Source organism: Girardinichthys multiradiatus, chromosome 22 (assembly GCF_021462225.1).
Source record: "Girardinichthys multiradiatus isolate DD_20200921_A chromosome 22, DD_fGirMul_XY1, whole genome shotgun sequence".
NCBI lineage: Eukaryota > Metazoa > Chordata > Actinopteri > Cyprinodontiformes > Goodeidae > Girardinichthys > Girardinichthys multiradiatus.
Window position 1 is genome coordinate 37,688,810 of NC_061814.1, and position 12,688 is coordinate 37,701,497.

Genomic DNA, 12,688 nt, shown 5'->3' on the forward strand with positions numbered 1-12,688 from the left:
TAATAGCACAAGGCTGGGTCAGAAAGTCCGACTCATCATACTACTCACCAGTTGTGTGCGTTAGAAAAAAAGATGGCACTTTAAGACTGTGTATAGATTACAGAGACTTGAATAGAAAAACCCATCCTGACCGCCAGCCCATCCCATGCGTTCAGGACATTATGGACAGTTTAGGTGGAAACTGCTGGTTTTCACTCTTAGACCAGGGTAGAGTACCACCAGGGGTTCATCTCAGAAGAAAGTCGTCAACTCACTGCTTTTGTGACCCCTTGGGGATTGTATGAGTGGATTCGCATCCCCTTTGGACTCATGAATGCCCCTGCAGAATTCCAGCGCTATATGGAGGAGTGCTTGGAGGGACTGCGTGACAACATCTGCATCCCCTACCTGGATGACACATTGGTCTACAGTAAAACATTCAAAGATCATGTGGAGGATGTGAGGAAAGTGCTCCAGATGTAGAGGAGAGAATTCTTTGGTGCTAATTTGTGTGTTGGTATGCAGGAAACAAGATACGGTGTCGGTCAGGACACAGGAATAATGAGTGAGAGATGGTTTATCTTCTTGCAACAGACTCCACTGGCTGTGCACTTTATTGTGAGAACTCAGCGTTGGTACAGTTCTGTAAAAATAACAATAAACAAAAATATTCAAACACCAAATCTTTACATAGTTACTTAAACAAAAATACAGACTGGGCTATACACCATAATAACCACTTAAAAGTCACTATCTATAAGTTCAGCAGCTTAGGTGATTCAACAGCACCATCTACTGGTTAACTCCTGCATATTACACAGGTGCGTGCCCCAAACCGCGCACCGTTCTACTCTGCTTCTTCCTCCCCTCATAGAGCAAGAAACTGTACCGTCCTGCAGCTGCCAGCCACTGCACACGCAACCACATTAACAATATGGAATTGGTTTACTAACAAACTTACATAAACACAAACAGATAAACGCTGCTTATTGAGGAGGAAATAGGAATACACAGATAAACAATCACATCAAGTTTAACACTACATACATGTCCAGACGGACAATACTTACTTTTGTCATCTACTAAACACTCAGAGCATCACAATAAGGCACATCTCGAACAAAGACAGACTTAATCTCTGCCAGACTAGCAAAGTCACCCATATGGACGAAATATGAGGACCGAAGAAAACAGAAGTAGCTCAGCTGTTTGCTAGCCTTTTATACACCAGAGATTAAGAGACTTTGGCATAAAGCTCAAGCCAAGTAAGTGCAACATGTTTAAAGCAGAAGTGCGCTATTTGGGCAGAATAGTGTCAGCAGAGGGCAGTAGAGTTGATCCTGCAGACTTTGAAGCAGTTAAAGCACTCAAAACTACAAGACCACAGAATGTTGGTCAGCTCAGAAAAATGTTAGGTCTTCTCTCCTACTACAGACAATACATAAAAGACTTTTCCAGAAAAGCGAGTTGTCTGTATGAACTATTAAAAGCTGACAAAAACCCAGAGAACCCAGACACAACAAAAGTGACAAAGACAAGACCAAAGAAAGCCAGTCAAGTTGTGGCCTCCTCGAAACAAATTGTGTGGACTGACCTGCATCAAAGTGCACTTGAGGAACTAATAGATTGTTTGCTTCATCCACCAGTGTTTGGCTTTCCAGATTTTACACAACCGTTCAACGTGCACACAGACGCTTCACACAAAGGACTAGGTGCAGTGCTGTACCAGAGACAAGATGGTCAGCTGAGACTTATTGCTTATGGCTCCCGTACTCTAACAGCAGCTGAAAAAAAACTACCACTTCCATGCAGGCAAACTCAAATTTTTAGCCTTGAAGTGCGCCATCACGGACAAATTCAGAGACTATTTATACTATGCCCCAACGTTTACTGTCTATAGCGATAACAACCCGCTAACATACATCTTGTCAACAGCCAAACTGAATGCAACCACATCAAGGTGGGTCGCAGAGCTCATTGATGTCCACTTCACTATTAAGTACAAACCAGGAAAAGAAAACAGTGACGCAGATGCTTTATCAAGGATGCTACTTGATGTAGAGACTTTAATGAGAGGCTGCTCTGAGGAATTGCCACCAGACACTATTGCGGCTGCGATCCAGGCCATTGAGGTACAGAAAGACACACCTGCTACATGGACACTGTCAGTTGAAGCTATGTCAGTCACGGCAGAAGGTGAGTCAGCAGAAGAAACATTCACACCCATACCAAGGGAACAGTTAAGTGAAGCGCAGAAGTCAGATCCTATTATAAGTCCCGTTTTACAGTGTAAACAAAGAGATTCAAAGCCACTACCCAAAGAGTTAAAAACATTTGACCCAAAGACGAAATGCTTGTTCAGAGAGTGGGGCAGGTTAATGCTAGAAAACAATGGTATTTTGTACAGAGTCACTTCTACTCGTAAACAACAAATTCTGCCAGACCAGTACGAAAAGACAGTACTTGAAGAACTGCACAATTACATCAAGGTGTTGACCGCACAGTGTCTTTGATACGTGATCGCTTCTTTTGGCCACACATGCAGGCGGACATAGAGCACTATGTAACCAAAGTTTGTTCCTGTGTCAAACAAAAAAAGCCCTGTCATGACACAAAAGCTCCTTTAACAAACATTGTAACTATACAGCCCTTTGAGCTGATTTGTATAGACATTCTCCATCTTCAAAAATGCAAGGGCGGTTATGAATATATTTTAGTGATAACTGATCACTTCACACGTTTTGCACAAGCCTACGCCACCACCTCAAAGTCAGGCAAAACCGCTACAAACCTCATTTTCAATGACTATGCCCTGAAGTTCGGCTTACCTTGTCGTATTCACCATGACCAAGGAGGTGAATTTGAAAATCAGTTGTTTAGTCAGCTCAAGACACTCTGTGGCATGTCCGGTTCAAGAACAACACCCTATCACCCGATGGGCAATGGTCAAGTTGAACGTATAAACAGGACGTTGTTGCAAATGCTTAGGACACTAACTGAAATACAAAAGTCAAACTGGAAGGAATCCATCAACAAGCTAATTTATGCATGTAACTGTACACGTTGTGATGTTACTGGCTACTCTCCATTTCATCTACTGTTTGGGCGGTCACCCAGGCTACCAGTAGATATGCTTTTTGGACTGTACTCAGAAACAAGTTTCAGTCGCCACAGAGACTATGTTGAGAAATGGAGAAAGGGCATGGAAGAAGCATAGGCTATAGCAACTGAGAATGCAAAGAAAGCTGCTGAAAAGAGCACAAGACATTATGACACAAAAGTCAGAAGTTCTGTGTTACAAGTGGGAGAGAGAGTCCTGGTCAAAAACCTGGCACCAAGAGGGGGTCCAGGGAAACTAAGAGACTATTGGGAAGACACTATTTACACAGCAGTCAGACAAATGGGGCCTGATCTCCCTATCTATGAAGTGAGACCAGAAAGAGGCAAAGGACGCTCTAGAGTGCTTCACAGAAACCTGCTCATGTCATGTGACCACTTACCTTTTGAACAAGTGCCAAAAAAAGACAATCCTACAAAGTATAAACAGACAAAAGCTGGTGAATCCATCAGAGTTGTGTCAGACTCTGATGATGACAGTGGTGATGACTACGGCTGTCATCATGACCTAATACCCGTATTACCTCAGCTTTCTGTGCCTCAGCCATCCAAACCAGAACCCGCCACAGCGACACCTCAGCCTCCAGCTCCAGCATCTGCTGTTGCGCTGCCCCCAGAGCCCCCTACTGGAGACCATCTGGGGGCGCCTGACCCAGCTGCTGTGGTGACGACTCGTGAGCGGGCAGAGCCTGCCGATTACGAACCTGCCCCTCCATCACCTGCTGCACCCGAGAGACCCGAAGAGATACCCCAGCAGCCACAGCAAGAAAGACACCAGCCAAGACGGATGACGTACGACCAACTGGGTACCCCATCCTGCTACAGTGTCCAACCAGCACAGCCATTGCTTTCTGTGTACCCAGGTCTGGCCCCATGGCTTCCGGCTCTGCAGCCATATTATGTTCAGCCCATTGGTTTGTATCGACTTCAGCAAATGTAAGTTGACACTCCGTTGATGACTTAAAGACTAGTTTTGGACTGTCATCAATACAATGACATACTTTTCTTTTTTGTTCCTTATGGATTATAACCATGAACAATAGACTGTTTTGTGGAGACTCACATATGGACTGGTTATAAACTCTTAGTCTCCAGTCTTCAGTCATGGACTGTGGTGCAGCAGGTGTTAAAGCCACAGACTTGAGAAATATGGGTCATTCAACTATTAATAACTGATAATGAGGGCATATAGCCTGCAAAGTAATTTTTTTTAATGTCGAGACGACATTTTTCACATGGGGGAGAGTGTGACAGGTTGGAAAGACTACTATTGTACCCCCAATGTGGTAGTAAAAGATTTTATCTAGCTGTGCTCATATGTTGATTTCATACTTAAGAGTTGACAGTAAAAAGGGTTACAAAAATATTAATTCATATTAATAAGCATAAGCCAAACAACAATGTAAATACAGTAAAACAAAGTGTTAAAAAGTTAGGTTTCATGTTGAATTAATGTAATTTCATTCGAGGGAATGGCGATGTGTGCATCAGGAATCAGCTAGTAAGCCTTTTCTGGGATCGATTGGTAGTGGCTCCATTCTCCACTAGGGGGCTTTCGCGCGCTCTCCTCCATTGCATTAAACTACTGCAAGAGAGAAGCAACAAGTAATCACTCGCGTGATTCTTTCTCTCCTATGTTCAGGGGTGTAACACCTGCTTGTTTGTCCTGTGTGTCTCTGTGTGGCCCTGCGATGGACTGGTGACCCGTCCAGGGTGTACCTAGCCTCTCACCTGTAGACTGCTGGAGCACCAGCTCCCCCATGACCCCGTATGAAAGAAGCACATATAGAAAATAGCTGGATTGGTTTGAGTACTGCTCCTAAGTTTATTAATCTGATCCCTTTCTTTGTTATATATAAATGTTATACTGATTTCACTTTCACTGCATAGTCCTGTGTAGACCTCAGTTCTCTAAAGTTCACATAAGCAAGGGGAACATAGATAAACATAGAACATAGAACATAGATAAATACTGTTCAAGCTTCAGGTGGATAAATATCCTAATTCTCATATTTACTTACATAACATAATGACAGCATAATGGTAGCTTGGAGCAGGAACCCTTATGGAAAAGTCCAAGTTTTTCATAGATTGCACAATCAGTCTATGGAAAAGCTAGATGCATTTCCGGAGAGTGTTGTCTGAGGATGAAGACGTATAAGGCAAGGTCCTTCCTTCGTGCCTTTCTAATTTAATTAAAGAACTCTCCAACAAAATGACTACAAATCAGAGGATTTGTAGTCATTCGCTTTTCATTTATGGCCCCTCAGTCAGATGCTCGACATCTTCAATGAATCAGTGCTCTAAGTGCACATGGAAGCACTCAATTCTAGGAAAGTGATTGTGTGTCCCATAACTTTCAGGAAACATGAAACTCCTTATGTTTTGCAGCATCCTTAGCCTTCCACAGAGACTTCAGACTCTCATTTGTCAAACAGGAAAAATAAAGAAAAGATCCACAAGGAGAATCCTTATGCTGGTTTGTGAGCTTGTTTGTATCACAGCCTCCTCTTCTCCTGGCCTTTAGGGACCCAGAGAGAAAATACATCCTCCACGGTGTGTCTGCTTCATCCAGATAAATGTTAGAAACAACAGAGAGCGTGGGGAGCACTGGGAGTTGGATTTATGCTCTGGGAGAAATGACTGTGCAGCCTGATGGAGGACCAAAAGCCATAAAGGTTTCTATCTGACAGTGCGAGCCAAATAGTCAGATGGATCTGGCTGAACTTATCGATAAACAGACATTTCTCCAGCATTCTCTTGGTGTCTCACTTCCAAACAGTCTGCATGTACAACCACACAGGGTGTCTGGGCTCTCCCTTAGAGATAGGGTGAGAAGCTCGGTCATCCGGGAGGGACTCAGAGTAGAGCTGCTGCTTCTCCATGTCGAGAGGAGACAGTTGAGGTGGCTCGGGCATCTGGTTATGATGCCTCCTGGACGCCTCCCTGGTGAGGTGTTCCAGGCACATCCCACTGGGAGGAGGCCCAGAGGAAGACCCAGGACATGCTGGAGGGACTATGTTTCTGGGCTGGCCTGGGAATGCATTGGGATACCCCCAGACAAGCTGGCTCAAGTGGCTGGGGAGAGCTGCCCCCGCGGAAGACGGTGGATGGATGGATGTTTTGTTGCCATGGCAAACAAAACAAATCTTTAGCTTGACATGAGACAAGTGTGTTTTTTCAGCTCCCATCAAGGATTTATATGTGTCCATTGTGTTTGTTTTTGCTGTGTCACAGTCATACATATTTAAAGGGCAATAGAATAAATAGCAGAGTGATGACCTTTGATAGAGGAAGAAAGTTTTCTGATCCTGTGCCAGCGCGGTTGTGTACTTTACCTCAGCAGCCAATGTCACGTTGCTCTGCAGGGAAATAACCTATGAGTGTGTATGGTCCAAACTGGTGAGAAGGTGTTTGACTGGATGTACAGTGCCTTGCAAACGTTTTGAATCTTGACAGTTTTTCACATTATAACCACAAACCTTAATGTACGTCATTGGGACTGGTTTTCTAATAGAACAACAGAGTAATCCATATTTATGTTGTGGAAAAATACAATTCTGTATTCTGTCTCCTTAACTCTGATACCCATAAATAAAATCCCATGCAACCAATTGCCTTCAGAAGTCAACGAATTAGTAATCATATGATCTAGCCCCACTGAGTCAATACTTTCTAGAACAAACGTCTGCTGCGTGTTTGCAAGTCGTTTGGGGTATAGCTCCACCAGCCTTGTACATCTAGTAACTGAGTATTTTTGCCCGTTCCTTATTACAAAATAGCTCAAGGTTAGTCAGATTTGATGGGGAATACATTTTTAAATCTTGCCACAGATTCCGAATTGGATGTAGGTCTGGACTTTGACTTGGCCATTCTAACACATGAATATAATTCTTCATAACCAATTGCATTAATGCTCTGGGTTGATGTAATATGTTGGACCAGTATCAAGTCTTTTGCAGCTTGTTTTTAGGTCAATACATGTTCCCATCAGCTCTGTCCTGCTTCACTATCCCTGCTGAAGAAAAGCATCCCCGCAGCATGATGCTGCCACCACCATGTTTAAACATGGTCAAGGTGTGTTCAGGGTGATTTGCAGTGTTAGTTTTAGTTGGCTTTGCAGTTAAGCCAAAACGTCCATTTTGGTCTCATTGGACCAGAGCACAATTTTTCCAGACGTGTTCTCTGTCCCCTACATGGCCTCTGGTAAACTTAAAATGAGACATCTCATGGGTTTCTTTCAACAACAGGTTTATTCTCGACACATTTCCACAAAGGCCAAATTTGAGGAATACATGGCTAACAGTTGTTGTGTCAATAAGATTCTCCCACATGAGCTGTGGATCTCTGCAGCTCCTCCAGAGTTACAGAGTTACTTGACTGCCTGTCAGAGTAATACTCTAATTGCCTAGTTATCTCAGGTTATCTCAGTCCTTGTCAGATGAGGGCTTGCTATATTCTTTCAGATTTTAATTCACATCTGCAATATATTTCTAGTTATTTTTAGGCCAAACAGTAAGAGCAGCACAGTAAGAGTCTGAAAGTAGAGGGAATACATTTTTGCAATAAATACCAAGCCTAACAATAAAAGAAGAACTGCAGATAGTGTTGTGTGTCTGATGCAACAATAAAAATGACAGTGTCATTCGTGTTGTTGCCATAAGTCATCATGAAAGGATTTATTCTGGTGCATAATCGTGGCTTCAAGAGAGTGTGTGGTGAGAGTCTTTGCCTTTAGGTATCTGTCTCAACACTGTTAGATAACTGCCTAACCTAACAACAAATATAACTCTGAAATACAGAGCAAAAAATTGCAGCGTTGTTGTTAAGAAAGAAAGTAGAGGACCATATACAAGCCCAAGGCACAATCCCTAGTCCCAAGTCCCAAGTCACCTCCCCCATGCACAGACCACCAGAAGCTGTTGGTATCTGGTTACAAATGCTCGGCTAAAAGCGTACTGACTTACTACACCCTGAACAGTGCCAGCTGCGCTGCAGGGCATTACAGAGTGATGCAGATGATCTTTTCTTATTTTGTGGCATTAGTGGTCTTCCTTTCACAGTATACAGACAGGGAATGGGCAGAGAGAGAATGGAGAAAACATGCAGCAATGGTCCCAGCGTAGGGAATTGGATCTCGGATGGCTACATTGAGGTCTGATACTGATTGTCTTTAACTAATCATCAACTTTGGTCTTGTTTTCTTCAGGGAAGCTCTACAGGTCCTGGTCACCACATCCAGCATACCACCAGTTTCAACTGCTGTCCTCCAGCGGGTGGTAAAGTATCCACATAAACTCACCAACTGCAACCACCTTTGGTGTGTAGAATGACAATAAAGTTACTATTCCAGTATGTTATTCTAATCAACCTTGACAATTACCTCCATCCTCTCCACCCTAACTTCACTCTCTTCTTCACCTCCCTGCTGCACTGCCCCCTGCTGTGGGTGGTTGACTCCAGGTTCTTAAACTCATCCACCTTCAGCTGTTCCATTGTTCCACTGGTCTCCTTGTTATTCCCACGTATTTTCTGCATTGCTTCTGTTGACTTGCATTCCTCTTCTCTCCAGATCATACCTCCACCTCTACAGACTCTCTTTCACCTGCTCCATACTCCCACAGATCACAGTGTTGTCTGGGACTTCTTCCTGACCTCATCTGTCAACTACTGCAAACATGTAGGAGAAACCTTGTATCAAAAGTAATTCTGATTGTTTGCTGTGTCCGTTGAGGGCTTCTGTATCAAGACAGTAGCGAAATATGGCAACTTTAGAACTTTAGAGGAAGCAGACCTATGATGCTTGTAGAAATCTCAATGTAACAAAAACAGAACTCCCCATTTAAAATTTGATGACACTGGACAATATTTCTGTTAAAAGTGAAAGGCGAAAAGGTTTGGGTTGCTGTATTGCAGCTTGTTAAACTTCATATTCCTGCAGCTTCTCTTTATTTCATGAGCTCCACACATGCCTTCATGGGTCTCTTCTATGAGCAGAAAGGCCACAACCCACCATGATTTTGTGTGTGTGCATGTATGTGTGTGTGTGTGTGTGTATTAGGGCTGTATGCTGTTTGGATCTGTCGGCACCCAGCTTATCACCCCCTGTGGGCACATGAAGGCCGGTATGGTGGCTGGGAGCTGCTGACATGACCGCCCAGTTCAAAGAGATCGAGCAGGAGATGCAGTAAGAGGGGGAACACAGCAGCCTTTATACTCACCTTGGCTGAGCCTGGGAAATCTCTACTGGCCCCTCACCACCCTGTGGTTACACGCAAGGAAGCAAGTGGACTTACAGGTGCTGCGTAATGCTGCTCAGGGTTCGGATACAGCAAAATCTGTGAACAGTAAAGAAAAAAAAAAATGACAATACTCACGGAGAGCTAAGAGCTGAAAGACGGTAAAGAGTGATGTGTAGTGTGTGAAAATACCTTAAACCAACCACGAAAATATTTTAAGAAGTGATCTGGATTTTCCCTCCAGGGTCCAAGCAGAAAAGTAAAAATACAGACAAGTAACCTTTTGGCTTTACCCATGCAGTAAAATTAAAGGTGTTGCAAAACAACAAAGAAGGGGTTATTCCCACTTAATAAGCCAGACTGATTTTTTTCTGCATTAAGCGGTGTTTGTGCTGAGGGGTCCAGACTGGTACCATGGTTAGCCTGGCCGCCACAAGCAGGAAGGTGCGATGCGGTTCTGCTTAAGTGGAGAGTTTTTCTCCTCCTCGGGTACTCTCCTCAGCCAAGAAGCCATGCATGTTAGATCAACTAATGAGTCTGCACTGATTTCAGTTGAGAATTACTCACTGTGCGACACAATGGTCTGTCTTTTGTCTTCGTAGTTTGGTCTTGTGAAGAACCAGTAATCTGATGAACTGGAAATTATTGTGGTTGATGTTGTCACCTCTAACTCTGTAAGGTCTGGGGTTTTCAGCATTTTTTAGTTTATCCATTTCCCATACTCATTTTATTTGGCTCAGCACCGATAGGGGCCGGTACCTGGGGCCGCCAGTCAACCAGAGGGAAGGTTCACACCTGCAAAGCTCACTAGTCCACTGGATCAACACAGACACAGACAGGACAGACTACCACCTGTACATTAGGGGGCAAATTAGAATGGCCATTTAACCTAATATGATTGTGAACAGTGAGAGGAAACCAGTGCATCTGAAAAAAGCCACCATTTTCTTTTGCAAATGGAACAAAATATGACCATTAAAAACAACTGTAATAGTGTGATCAAGTGTTTGTGTTTTTGACAACATAAAATGATGCTTTAACATGGGATTAGTGGTGTCATGGTGTATGCTCAGAGAACGAGCGGGCTCCATATTCCACCTGTGTGAACATGAGGGCTCCCAGTTTTTAGCCTGCACTAAACGTCTCTACAACTGTTTTGGTGGTAATGGATGGGTTGTAGGGGAGTGTGCCGGCGAGAGAAAGAAGAGAAAGAAGCGGGGAAGAGATGCAACAAACGTCCTAGGGTCAGGAATGGCTGCATCAAGGACACATAGTCTCTGTTAATGGTGCACAATCTCTACCTCTAACGCAAGCTCCACACCATTCGTTTAATAATTTAAAGCAGAACTGGCCAGGTCTGCCAAGCTTGTGGTGGAGCAGGACCAATGTGGCAAAAGGACATCGGTAGGTGCATGGTGGGGGAATGTATTAATTGTAAAATGATCAACTTAAGGACACAAAGGACACACAGGAACCATGGAGACAACAACAACAGCAATAACAACAAACAACATGACAATGAAGGGACAGAAAATAAGAATTTAAATACACAAGGGTGAAAAGAACTACATGAAAAACAGGTGAGCTCAATTAACAGAAACAAAAGCAAATGCATCATGACAAAGTCTTCCATCAGATTGGTTAAAACCTCATGATGCCTACTTCGGCTAGGTGTGCTTTGAGTAAGTTACTGCAGCACTGTTGGCATCGTGGTTGCTATATGGATCCTATCCGGCGGTCTGGCTTCAGCCAAGATGATCTTACAGTCACAGCAAAGAACCCCACACTCAGCACACCAATTGAAGCCACATCACGCTCAGACCACTTGCACATGGGAGCTAGTCTGTTCTGTGCTCCCTAATAGAGTAAGATTCCCAGCTGAGATGTACACACACCTCCAAATTGCACCTACATGAGCCTGTGCTGGTTGCTGGGAGACTACAGATAACTGTGTTTTTCAGACTGCAGTTTAATTGCAAAAATATACGTATCAGGTGGTCAAAAGTAAAGTCTCAGAATTGATTTGGGGATGGACAAGGAGAAGGAAAAGGAATTAAAAACAAATTAGTTTTCAGATATGAACACTTTCCTACACGTTACAGTCTACTTTTGTTCCTCATCATCGTCCTATTTATGGACTTCTTCCTCCTCGTTCCTGAAACTCTGGCACGGCCTTTAGCATGGCACAGCTTCATTTTCCTTTGGCTCCCCAACATGCTCCTGTTGGTATTATTCCAAAGGTTCTTTATGTAGCACCACTTTTCTCTACCCTATAAAAAGGCTGGCTATCACCTCTGATGCTTCATGCTGGGTGTTTAAAGAGCCTGGAGTTCCTGCACTCACACCTGGCTGTAAATACTCTTCTACTTGCTGCAGTACAGTATAGCCACCCGCCCCCAGTCACTCAGTAAATCGCCAGGGTTTTTACATTCCCCATATGTTTCTATCATATTTTTTTATGACGCCGTTCATAGGGCAGACTATGATAACACTTGTTGCTGGAGTGAGTTTAGGTGTATATTGGCAGGGCTAAGCAGGTGTCATTAAGCGGGCCCTTGCTGTTTTATTAATAGAGGTTTATGTTTCGATTCAGACAGCTATGAATGTGGCCATTCAGCATAGGAAGGGTAGGAGTGCACACCAAAGGTGGCTCTGTGTGCGTGTGTTTCACAGGGCTGGCTAAATTTGGCTGGTACTCTGAGCCAGTGTCTGATGTGAGCGATCTAGGGGGTTTCAGTTATTTGTGTGTTGCTGTTGCAGCAATGGGGGAGAGGCTGACATCACTTCTTCCAGTGCTGAAGGGGACGTTAGTGTTACCATTCTCAACTAAGAGGAGCGAGGGTTATAGCAGGCATGGGGCTTTAAATCACAGGGACTCTTTCCTTTCCTACTGTATAGGCACACAGTGAAGGATTCTCACACATACGTAACTATGAAAGAACCTTAACGCACTTCATGCAGGGACACACACCAGCAGATAATTTCCACATTAATGACAGAGCACAGGGTTAATAGCGCTGCGTTCTATCTGTGAAGCCACTAATTACAGCTCTTACATCGGCGGTAAATAAGCCGAGTTTAATAAAACAAGGCTGCCGGTTGTGTGTGTCTGGGTGTGTGCGGGCAGAACAAGCAGGCACTTGCATGCCAGGCTCGGGGCTTAAACACATCAGGCTGCATGCAAAAAGAACATGCATTCAGGGAAGATTTATGGAGCCTGACAGCACCGTGCGAGTGAAGCCTTTTCACCGAATAAAGTTTGGAGGTGCAATCTGGTATTTATTTGAACGTCCGCACTCACATATGCGTTTAAGTGTTTTGTACTCAGAAAATAGCCGATGGGAAATTTGTGT